Below are 12,272 nucleotides of genomic sequence, written 5' to 3'. Positions count from 1 at the left end.
GTTTCGGGCCTGGACCCTTCATCAGATGTTACTTGCTTTCAAGCACAACAGTGTTAAAGTTTGTCAATGATCCTTTGAAATAAACATTTAGTGGCCACAGGCAGGTTCAAGGTCATAATGAAAGGTTATTGACCTGAAACATCCTATTGTAAGAAATATTGATTGTCATCAAGGACATAAAAAGAAGGAAGCAGTTGGACAAAGCCCCAGAGCTAGTTGCCATCCACCAGAGCTAACGACCCTCAGCTCTCTGTCAAGAGAGAATTGCTGGCTCTCGCAGCCTCCTCTTTGTCTTAGAGAAAGCACATCTAAATAACAATGGCACGACTAGTTAATATTCCTGACAGAAGAATATTCGGAGAAGGCACAGAACATTCAGGAAGACATGTAACCCGGCTGTAATTTCGAGAGACTAAATTCTTTTTCTATTTTGTATAAGTGGGACTTATATTTATTGGAACAGCATGCCATTAGAATCTTGCTTTATTCAGGAATAGTTAGGAGTTAGAAGGGGGTTATTCAGTTTGTTAATAGTTTAGTTACTTTGTTCACATTTGGACAAATAAATTGTTACTTGTTGATTTTAAAGTAAGTGTCAGGGATTCATTTATTCAACCACCAGAAGTTGCTGAGAAGCAGGTTAAACACCACTTTTCACTCTCCTTTCACAGATTATAGAGTTTGGTGCTCCTCTTTGGGTATTTCGGTTTCAGTTCTTGGGGGTGGGGGCAGGGTCCACCTCTGCTTTACAGCACATTGGGGGCTTGCTGTCCGGGCTTTGGACAGATTTAGGGTACAAAAGGTCCCAGCAGATTTAAACAGACTTGGGGACTAGTGACCTAGATCTTTAGATAAAACTTAAGTGAAAAATGGAAAATCTGTTTAATTTTGGTTTCTTGTTGTTGGCTAAATCAAAAGTGGGGCAATGCCTCTTAACATTGCTAAAGAGGTTCTGGGGGTCCAAGATGCTTTGCAAATTTGCCAAGAAAATTTAGAAAGACAGAGAAAGGTGACACTTTTAGAATTAGCAGACAGGCTAAAATTGGGTTTAACTAGGGATAATAAGAAATCTGAAATTGTAACAGAGTTAGCTAAGTGTTTGGGTATATCAGAGAAACATTCAAGTGCAGTGGACTTAGAAAAAATTAAATCGCAAATGAGACAACTGGAATTAGAGAATAACGAAAGGGAAAGAAGTTTCTTAGCAGAACGAAAGTAAAAAAGAAGAAAGGGAGAAAGAGAGTTTGAATTTCAGAAGTTGGCTATTAGACAGGAAAGTCAACTTAAAAGGGCAGATGTGAAGGTAGAAGCAAGGCTTAGTGAGGAAGATAGTAATGATGAACAAACCCATCATAGGCAAAGGCTTGGTAGGGATATATACAAATATATCCAAACATTACAAAAATTTGATGAAAAAGATGTAGAAGCGTTTTTCATTTCCTTTGAAAAATTGACTAAACGGATGAACTGGCCAGAGACTGTGTGGGTAATGTTAATTCAGACCAAGTTGGTAGGCAGGGCTAGCGAGGACATGGAATGAGGCTGGGGGTGGGGAGATTTTGATGCTGGTGAATTCCAATTTGAGGCCATTGGGCCATAAGCTCCCAAGGTGGAATATAAGGTATTGTTCCTCCAATTTTCATGTGGCCTAATTGTGACATGTGGGGGTGCCCAGGATGGACATGTCGCCAAGGGAGTGGGAGGGGGAGTTGAAATGGCTGGCAACTGGAAGGTGTTGTTGATTGGAGCGTACAGAGCGCAGATGCTTTGTGAATCGGTCACCGAGTCTGCACTTGGTCTGTCCATCTCCATCTCCATCTCCGGCAATTCACCTGGAGCATGTCCGACACCTCCCTCCCCTTCCTGGACCTTTCTGTCTCCATCTCTGGCAACCAATTCAGCACTGACATCTATTTCAAACTCACCGACTTCCACAGCTACATTGACTACACCTCCTCTCACCCACCCTCCTGAAAAATGCGACCCCATACTCCCAATTCCTCCGCCTCCACCACATCTGCTCCTAGGATGAAGCATTCCACTCCCGGACATCCCAGATGTCTTCCTACTTCAAGGACCATAACATCCTCTCTCATGATTCATGATTCCCTCAACCACATCTCCTGCATTTCCCACACTTATGTCCTCAAGCCCCCTCCCCACAACAACAACAAGGATAGAGTCCCCCTAATCCTCACAGACCACCCCACCAACCTCTGAATCCAACGCATCATCCTCTGCCACTTTCACCACCTGCAATCAGACTCCACAACTGGAGATACTCCCCTCCCCATGCCTGTCTGCTTTCCATAGAGACCGCTCACTCCGCAACTTCCTCATCCACTCCACACTCCCCAGTAACCCCACCACCCCTGGCACCTTTCCCTGCAACCCCAGGAGGTGCTACACCTGCCCCTACACCTCCCCCCTCACCCCCATCCCAGGCCCCAAACAATCATTCCGTATCCAACATGGATTCACCTGTACATCTTCTAACCTGCTCTGCTGCATCCGTTGCTCCCGATGCGGTGTCCACTACATCTGAGAGACCAAGCACAGACTCGGTGACCGATTCACGGAGCATCTACACTCCGTACGCTCTAATTAACACCACCTTCCAGTTGCCAGCCATTTCAACTCCCCCTCCCACTCCCTTGGTGACATGTCCACCCTGAGCCTCCTCCAACGTCACAATGAGGCCATGCAAAAATTAGAGGAACAACACCTTATATTCCACCTGGAGAGCTTACAGCCCAATGGCCTCAACATGGAATTCACCAGCTTCAAAATCTCCCCACTCCCGGCCCCATTCCCATGTCCAGCCCTCCCTCTCATTCCCACCTCCTTGACCTGACACAAACTGTCCATCTTCTTTCTCACCTATCTGCCTCACCCTTCCTATTGACCAATCTCCACAACCCCGTACCTGTGTCCAACCTATCACCACCCCTATTTGTTTCTGAGCTGCCTTCCCCCTCCCCAGTCCTGATGAAGGGTTCTGACCCAAAATGGCTTTCCTGCTCCTCTGATGCTGCCTGACATGCTGTGTTCCTCCAGCTCCGCACAGTATTGACCCCGACTTCCAGCATCTGCAGTTCTTGCTATTTCCAAGTCACAGTGCTAGTAGTTTAAGAAAAGCACTGGGAAAAAGGATGTGGTAAAAGAGGATAAACCAGTGGGATTAGTTGAGGTAGTGAAGGAAATTCCAATAGAAGTTGAGGAGCTGCAGGAGAATGCACAGCCTAGTCATGGGCTGGATGGTAAGATAGCACCCAATCTTTTCAAAGACTTCACCCATATTGATAACATTTACTCAGGTGGAACAGGGGGAGAAGGTAAAGAAGTTAAAATATTGAGAAATATGGGAGCTAGTCTGTGTCTAATAGTAAGAGATGAAAATATTTGCACTCCTTCTGAAATATTGCCTGAGAGAGTGGTATTCTGTGGAATAAGTGGAGAGAGGAGTAGTGTTCCTCTGTGTAAGATAAGGCTAGAAAGTCCCATCAAGACTCGGGAAGTGATAATGGGAGTGATGGAAAAATGACCTTTTCCAGGGATACACTTTGTTCTTGGAAACGATATCGCTGGATCACAGGTGGGAGTGATGCCCATTGTAGTGGAAAAGCCAAAAGAAAACCAGCGAACTGAGGAGTTAAAAGAAAAATCCCCAGGAATTTTTCCCGACTGTGTGGTGACAAGATCCCACAGCCATAAGGGAAAACCAGAAGGGAAAACAAAAGAGAAAGATGAAGGAGTTGAGATCCAGTTAGCTGACAGCCTGTTTGATCAGATGGTAAAGGAAAACCCTAAGCAGGTAAAGGATCAGGAAGAGGTGTTTAGTTCTGACAGATTGATGGAGCTACAAGAAAAAGATGAGACAATAAAGGATTTATATCATAAAGCCTGCTCGGTAAAGAAATCGGAATGTATTCCAGAATGCTGTTAACTTAAGGATAAAATCTTAAGGTGGAAATTAAGACCTTGGCAGGTTAGTGCAGATGAGAAATGGGCAGAAGTTCACCAGATTGTGTTGCCAGTGGAATACAGACAGGAAATATTGTGGGTAGCACACAAATTACCTGTAGGGGGTCATTTAGGAGCGAGGAAGACTGAAGCTCAGATACAGAAGTATCTTTATTGGCCCGGATTACTTAAAGATGTGGTTGAATTTTGCCACATCTGTCATACGTGTCAGATGGTAGGAAAGCCACAGGCAGTAATAAAACCAGCGCCTTGGATGCCAGTTCCTGCATTTGAAGAATCCTTTACATGGGTTATAATTGATTGTGTACGTCCCCTCCCTAAAACCAAGTGGGACCCAATATTTGCTAAGAGTATTGGATGTGTCTACCAGGTTTCCAGAGGCAATTCCATTATTGAATAGCAAGGCAAAAAAGGTTGTAAAGGAGTTGCTTGCTTTCTTTACCCATTATGGGCTACCCAGGGAGATTCAGTCAGACCAGGGTCCAATTTTACTGTCAAATTATTTAAGGAGGTCATTGATAGTTTAGGCATCAAACACTTCACATCAACCGCATACCTGAATCCCAGGGAGCATTGGAAAGGTGGCAACAGACCCTAAAGACCATGCTGAGGGATTAGTGCAAGGATTACACCAATGATTGGGATAAAGGTATCCCAATTCTATTATTTGTTGTTAGAGATGCCCCAAATGAATCGACTCAGTTCACTCTATTTGAATTGATATTCAGACACAAAGTAAGAGGGCCTTTAAAATTAATTAAGGAAACATTGATAGGTGCGAAGTCAGAGATCTCCCAGTTGGATTATGTATCTGAGGTGAGAGTAAGATTAAACAGAGACGGTGAAATAGCTAGACAACATTTGAAGGTGGCACAGCACCTAATGATGCAAGAAGCAGATAAGAAATCTAAAATTTGTATGTTTGTCCATGGGGATAAAGTATTGGTGCTGTTACCAGTGGTAGGAGATCCCTTCAAAGCAAGATTTAGTGGTCCCTATCAGATGGAGAAGTTAAGTCTAGTGAATTGTCTGGTAAAGATGCCAGATAGGAAAAAATGTTATTGGGTATGTCATGTGAACATGCTGAAACATTACTATGACAGGGGAAGGGAACCAGAGAAACAGGATTAGTCACTGCCACTCAGAGTGAAGAATCAAATCCAGATGATTTGGACTTTGATGTGCCTCAGAATAAATTGAATAATGAGGAAATCCTTAAGGAATGGGATAGGGTAGTGAGCTATCTGCCCCAGGAACAAAGAACTGAATTTAAGAACTTGTTACAGTGCTATGAGAACCTGTGTAGAAATAGAATGGGGCGGATAATACAATAGTACATGAGGTTGACTTGGGGAATGCCATTCTGATAAAACAACACCCCTACAGGCTTAATCCTCCAAAAGCAGCGCAGGTACAGAAGGAAGTGGAAGCGATGCTCCAGGAAGACTTTATCGAGCTGAGTCAAAGCGAGTGGAGTTCGCTGATTGTGTTGATTCCCAAACCCAATGGTACTCAGCAATTCTGTATAGATTATCGGAAGGTCAACACTGTGACCAAATCTGACAAATACCAAATTTCAAGGCTGGAGGATTGTGTGGTAAAAGGAGGATGGACCACTTACATCAAAAAGCTGGACTTACTTCATGGTTACTGGCAAGTGCTTTAGTTGGAAAGAGCGAAGAAAGTTTCTGCTTTTGTAACCCCAAATGGGTATTGTCAATTTAAAGTAACGCCCTTGAGAATGAAAAACGCACCAGCCACTTTTCAAAGGCTTATGAACAGAGTTGTTGCAGGATTGACTAATTGTGATGTCTACATAGAAGACGTAGTGATCTTTAGCCATTTGTGGAAAGATCATATGGAGCATTTGGCAGAGCTCATTGAAAGACTACGGGAGGCAAAGTTGGTCATAAACTTAGCAAAAACAGAATTTGCAAAGGCAGGAGTGATATTCTTAGGGCACAACGTCGGACATGGATGGATAACACCAAGGAACATGAAGACAAAGGCCTTTGAGGAATTTCCAAGACCATCTTTGAAGAAGGAAGTGCTACAAATTTTAGGATTGAGCAGATTCTACAGGAAATTTGTGCCAAACATTAGTAGCGTAGTGACACCGTTGATGGTTTTGTTAAAAAAAAACAAAATTTCGGTGGACAGAACAATGCCAGGAAGTATTTGAGAATTTAAAAGCCGAGTTAACCACTGCACCAGTTTTAACAACACCAGATTTTTTTGAATCCCTTCAAAGTTGCCATTGATGCAAGTGATGTAGGTGTTGGAGCTGTGTTGTTACAGGAGGATGATTGCGGCATTGAAAGCCAATCAGTTATATTTCAAGAAAACTCAAATCCACCAGAAAATATATTCAACCACTAAAAAAGGGTTGTTGAGTTTGGTAATGGCCTTACAACATTTTAATGTTTACATTGGAAACAATGCATCAGAGACAGTTGTTTTCTTTTTCTTTATTCATTCATTTCGCTGGCTAGGCAGTATTTATTACCAATCCCTAATTGCCCAGAGGGCAGTTGCTGCAGGTCTGGAGTCACATGTAGTCCAGACCAGGTAAGGATGGCAGTTTATGTATACTGATCACAATCATTTGACATTTCTGGAAAGATATAAGGGCAAGAACACCATATTATTTTGTTGGAGTCTCAAATTACAAGAATTTAGTTTACGTATTGTACATGATGTGCGTTGTGAAAATATTATTGCAGATGCTCGCAAGTTTAAAAGAAAAATATTCACATAGGATGGAAACGGTAGTGTTCAATGTTATGTATATAAAATTAATATAAAACATTTAACTCCATATTAATGAGCTATGGATCTAGTAATATAATGGAGTTAAGGTTTTAAAAAAAAGAAAAAGTGAAGCCATATTTTCATAATGATGGTTTATTTTTTCTTAAGGGGGGAGGTGTTGCGAAGTTGGGTGGAGTACTTGTGGATTGATAGGCAGGAAGTTAGAATTTGGGATTTGTGAAGTGCTAGGGTGGAAAGCATTGTATGGTCCCTTTAAAAGATCAGGTGCTTTTTCTGTGCTTAGAGATTTAAATGGCCGTCTGTGAGCAGCAGATTGAAAGTTTGCAGCAATTGACACATTTGTATCAAAAGGCTGTACAGTTAGCAGCAGTTTTTAGCAAGGCAACAAGTTGTTGAATCTAGCCAATCAATTTGAACCAGGCACTTAGATACCAAAAAATTACTAAATTTAAATCTGATGATTTTGACAACATAGGACCAATCCTATTGTAAGAAATATTGATATGTCATCAAAGGTATAAAAAGAAGGGGGAAGTTGGACAAAGGCCCTGAGCTAAATGCCATCTGCCAGAGCTAACAGTCCTCAGCTCTCAAGAGAGTATCACTGGCTATTGCAGACTCCTCTGAGTCTTAGAGAAAGCACCATCTAAATAACAACAGTACCAACAGCACAACTGGTTAATATTCCTGACAGAAGAATCGATGGAGAAGGCACAGGACATTCCAGAAGACACGTAACCTGGCTGTAATTTTGACAGGCAAAATTTTGTTTATATTTCATATAATTGGGGATGTCTATTTATTGGATCAGCATGTCATTAGAATCTTGCTTTATTTGGGAATAGTTACTACTTTGAAGGAGTTTATTTGGTTTGTTGATAGCTTAGTTACTTTGTTCACTGTTAAGAGTTAAATAGATAAATTGTTACTTGTTGATTCTAAAGTGAGTGTCAGGGATTCATTTTATTTAACTACTAGAAGTTGCTGAAAAGCAGGTTACATCACTTTTCACATTATTTTTAAACAGATTATAGGGCGAGGTGCTCCTCTTTGAGTATTTTGGTTTTAGTTCTCAGTGTAGGGGGGGGTCCACCTCCACATTTTAACAATTACCAAATCGATAAACAAGACTCTCCATTAGTTAGTGGCATTGTCACAGCTGTCAAAGGGCACATCTTTAAATGATCAGTACAAGGGTGTGAATACATTTAAAGGAGTCTGGTTGAATCATCACACGCTAAAGTTTAGTTGGTTACGCACAGTAAGCACATGAGCTGGCTACATCCATTGATTAAAATGTACAAAGTCATTCCCAATACAGACATCAAGATATTGCAGGACTTTAAAGGTGCACTTTCAAAAGTGATAGTTTTTAAGATGCTGTGACATGTCACGTGAGTTTTAGTTGTATTCAGCTCCTGAAACTCTGGCACCCCCAGGTAGTGACCTAGGGCTGACTATCTTCAGCTGCTTCATCAATGATCTTCCTTTCAATGCAAGGACAGACGTGGGAATGTTCACCAACAATTACACAATGTTCAGCATCTTTCTCTGCTCCTCAGATACTGAAGCAGTCCATGTTCAAATGGAACAAGATTTGGACAACATTCAGGATTGGATTGACAAGTGGAAAGTAACATCTGAGACACACAGGTGCCAGACAATGACTATCTGAAAGACCATAAGAAATAGGAGCAGAATCAGGCCATTCAGCCCATTGAGTCTACTCCACCATTCAATATCATGGCTGATAGGTTTCTCAACCCTATTCTCCTTCTTTCTCTATAAGCCTTACTGTTCAAGAATGTCTCCATCTCTGTTTTAAATAGTCTCAATGACTTGGTTTCCACAGCCCTCTGCATCAGTGAGTTACACAAATTAGCCAGCCTTTGGCTGAAGAAATTCCTCCTCATTTCAGTTCTAAAGGGTCATCTCTTCACTCAGAGGCTGTGCCCTTGGGTCCTAGTCTCTCCTATTAGTAGAAACATCTTCTCTACATCCACTCTATCTAGGCTTCTCAGTATTCTATAAGTTTCAATTAGAACACCACTCATCCTTCTAAACTCCATCAACTACAGACCCAAAGACCTGAACTGCTCCATATATGATAAGCTCTTTATCCCTGGGATCATTCTTATAAACCTCCTCTGGACCCTTCCAAGGCCAGCACATGCTTCCTTAGATACAAGACCAATAACTACCCACAATATTCCACGTGCAGTCTGACCAGAGCCTTATACAGCCTCAGCAGTACATCTCTGTTGTTGTATTCTAGCCCTCTTGCAATGAATTCCAACTTTGCATTTGCCTTCCTAACCACCAGCTGAACCTGCATGTTAACCTGAAGAGAATCCTGAACTAGGAATCCCAAATCCTATTGTGCTTCAGATTGCTGAAGCCTTTTCCTCATTTAGAAAATTGACTCTGCCTCTGTTTTTCCAACCAACTTGCATAACCTCACACTTTCCCACATTGTATTCCATCTGCTACCTCTTTCCCCACTCTCCTAGCCTGTCCCGGTCTTTCTGTAACCTCTCCGCTTCCTCAACACTACCTGTCCTGCCACCTCTCTTCGCTTTTCAATATTTGAAAAAAATCTCTTCCAATCTTATCTCCTGTAAAAGAGAGTACAACCATCTCCCTTTGACATTCCCCATTACCATTGTTGAATCCCTCACTTGCAACATCTGGTGTGGTGATTACCATTGACCAGAAGCTGAACTGGACTATCTGTGTAGCCAGTTGCTTGGTTACAAAGCTTTCTGTTCTGATGTATATTTTCAAATTGATTTGTGTACAAGCCAGAACACATGCTGGGCCATCTAAAACAGCTAGTTCTAAGTACAAAAAAATGTTTGCATGTCAGATTTTTAAAATTACTCTTTTGTAAAGCACGGGTGATCGTAAGTTGGATGTGTGTAAATACTGTACCTACAAGAGCAGGCCAGTGGCTAGGAATTCTGTGGCAAGTAACTCCTCAAAGCTCATTAACTATTCACGAGGCACAAAGTCAGACGTGTGAAAAATTCCACAATTCTCACTTGAGTCGTGTCTGCTGACCACTGAGTTTGACCCAGCATTAAACTGATTTATATTCACAATATAAATATTGCAGGTAAAACTTGCGCCTCTGGCCTGAATCTCCACCCTGAGCTCAGTCGGAGACATTCACCGAGAGTTGAGGCAGCGCTTTAGAAGTTTTTTTTTTTAACTTTTAAATTGCCGTACGTCTCTGCATCAGGACTTGGACGGGTCCCAATGTGTTTCTCCCAAACTACACTCCAACAACCCAAAGGTCTGAAGATTGGGCCGTTATTTCTTCAGTTCAATGAAAATCAGTTGAACCTTCCTTACTGGAGGTGAAGTATGCTGTGTCAAATTTAAAAGCCTCATCCTTTTGTGTGAAAGAATGTACTGCCTCATTCCTCTCTGTAACATCTTACAGCAATGTCCTCGCACAAGGACTCTCTTGTTGGTCCAATTCTGGAATCGTACAACTCACTGACAGCCAAGCTGGCTGTGTCCCATGCTCTGGAATTAGCTCCCTATACACTCTGACTCTCTCCTTCTTTACAGTCCTCCTTAAAAACTAAGTCCGAGAAATCTCTGGGCCCTCCCTCCAAACCTGTGCTTCTTTAGCTTAGAGACAGTCTGCCTCTGAACATGTGTGAAGCACATGGACTGTTGTATTAAAGTTACTGAAACAGTGTTTGTTTGAATAAGATGCAAGGCTCTAGATGGTTGTAGGACAAAGGTTACGTTGTTAGGCTTGAGGAAATTTAACTTATGAACCATCCTTGATTTTATCATCTTCGGCTTTTCCTGGATTTTCTTAAATTTGATCCTATTTGGCGTTGATCCCAGTGAATTCTGGAGTCTTTCCAAAACTGACACAAGTAGGTCTAAACGTTCCAAGTTCTGTGCTTGCGCTATCGAGCTGCAGAAGAAATTACAAATCTGAAGACTTTGGCTATTATATAGCAGCTCACAACACCAAAACCAGCCATTTAACTGAGATTTTGGATCCACAAGGGACTCAAAAGTTTCTGGAGGTCTGGAGGTCCAGGCCACAGACAGATCAGCCATGATGCCACAGGATAGTAGAGGACTCGATGGACCGAATGGCCGGCTCATCTTTCTCTGTCCCCACAGAATAGGAGCAACTGGGTAATTTTGTTGATTCCAGAGTTTTGGTGCTCTGAGATTATGGCTTCCATGAGCAGACACAGCTATGGGTGTATACACCAGTCACACATTTTCACCGCGTCATCATTGACCCGGACAAAGCAACATTCAGTGGATGTGGGAAGTCTGACACTAAAAGAGGAATTGCTGGCCGGACAGTAATGCTTGCTGACACTGCTATCGTGTAGTTTTAAAAGAAGCTTATTCTTGCCATCAAAAAGCTGGAGGACAATAGTCACCAGATTGTGCCATTTGATCTATCAATAGAAGGTCAGCTACTTGTTGATTTCAGCGAACGAAACAGCACGAACATTCCTGACTTCAGACAACGCTGATACTATCAGGTTCAGGGAATGGACAGTGCTGACACCATTGGGTTTCCAAATTGCGCAGCGTTAGCAGTATCGAGTGCAGAGAACCCACAGCGCTGACACTCAAGTTGAACAAAGATACAGCATTAACACTGTCGAGTTCAGGAGCTGCTCAATACTGACATTACCAATTGCACACCGGAGCTGAGAGAATATTTGTGGCGAACACTCCTGCCGCAGCACTGTATAACAGCTGCTCTGTGCTGGTGTTTATACACATGGGTGACAGTGGTGTCATGGGAATGTTACTCGCCTCGCAATCTAGACACGAAGGCCACGTGGCTTTTTTTCCTTTATTCATTCACAGAATGAGGGCGTCGCTGCCCAGGCAGCATTTATTGCCCATCCCTAATTGCCCAGAGGGCAGTTAAGAGTCAACCACGTTGCTGTGGGACTGGAGTCACATGTAGGCCAGACCAGGTAAGGATGGCAGTTTCATTCCCTAAAGGACATTAATGAACCAGATGGGTTTTTCCAACAATCAACAATGGATTCACAGTCATCATTAGATTCTTACTTCCAGATATTTTTATTGAATTCAAATTCCACCTTCTGCTGTGGCGGGATTCAAATCTGAGTCCCCAGAACATTATCTGGGTCTCTGGATTAACAGTCCAGTGATAATACCACTAGGCCATTGCCTCCCCCTTATTGCAATTTAAATTCGACAAATAAATCTGGATTGAAAGCTCATCTGAGCAATGGTAACCATGAAACAATTATCGCCTATTGTTAAAATCCATTTGTTTCAGGGATGGTCTTTAGGAAGGAAATCTGCCTTCCTTACCCAGTCTGCAGTTTCTCCCACAGCAATGTGGTAGTCTCTTGAATGCCCTCTGAAACAACCCAGCAAGCCCTTCAGTTGAAGGACAAATTGTAGCCTTCCCAGTGATGCCCACATCCTGTGAAAGAATAAAGAAATAAATTCCTCCTCAAGGACCTCCTCATTCCATTTACATC

Source organism: Rhincodon typus, chromosome 18, assembly GCF_021869965.1.
Source record: "Rhincodon typus isolate 14 chromosome 18, sRhiTyp1.1, whole genome shotgun sequence".
In the NCBI taxonomy this organism is placed as follows: domain Eukaryota; kingdom Metazoa; phylum Chordata; class Chondrichthyes; order Orectolobiformes; family Rhincodontidae; genus Rhincodon; species Rhincodon typus.
Note: the sequence above shows the minus strand (reverse complement) of the source record.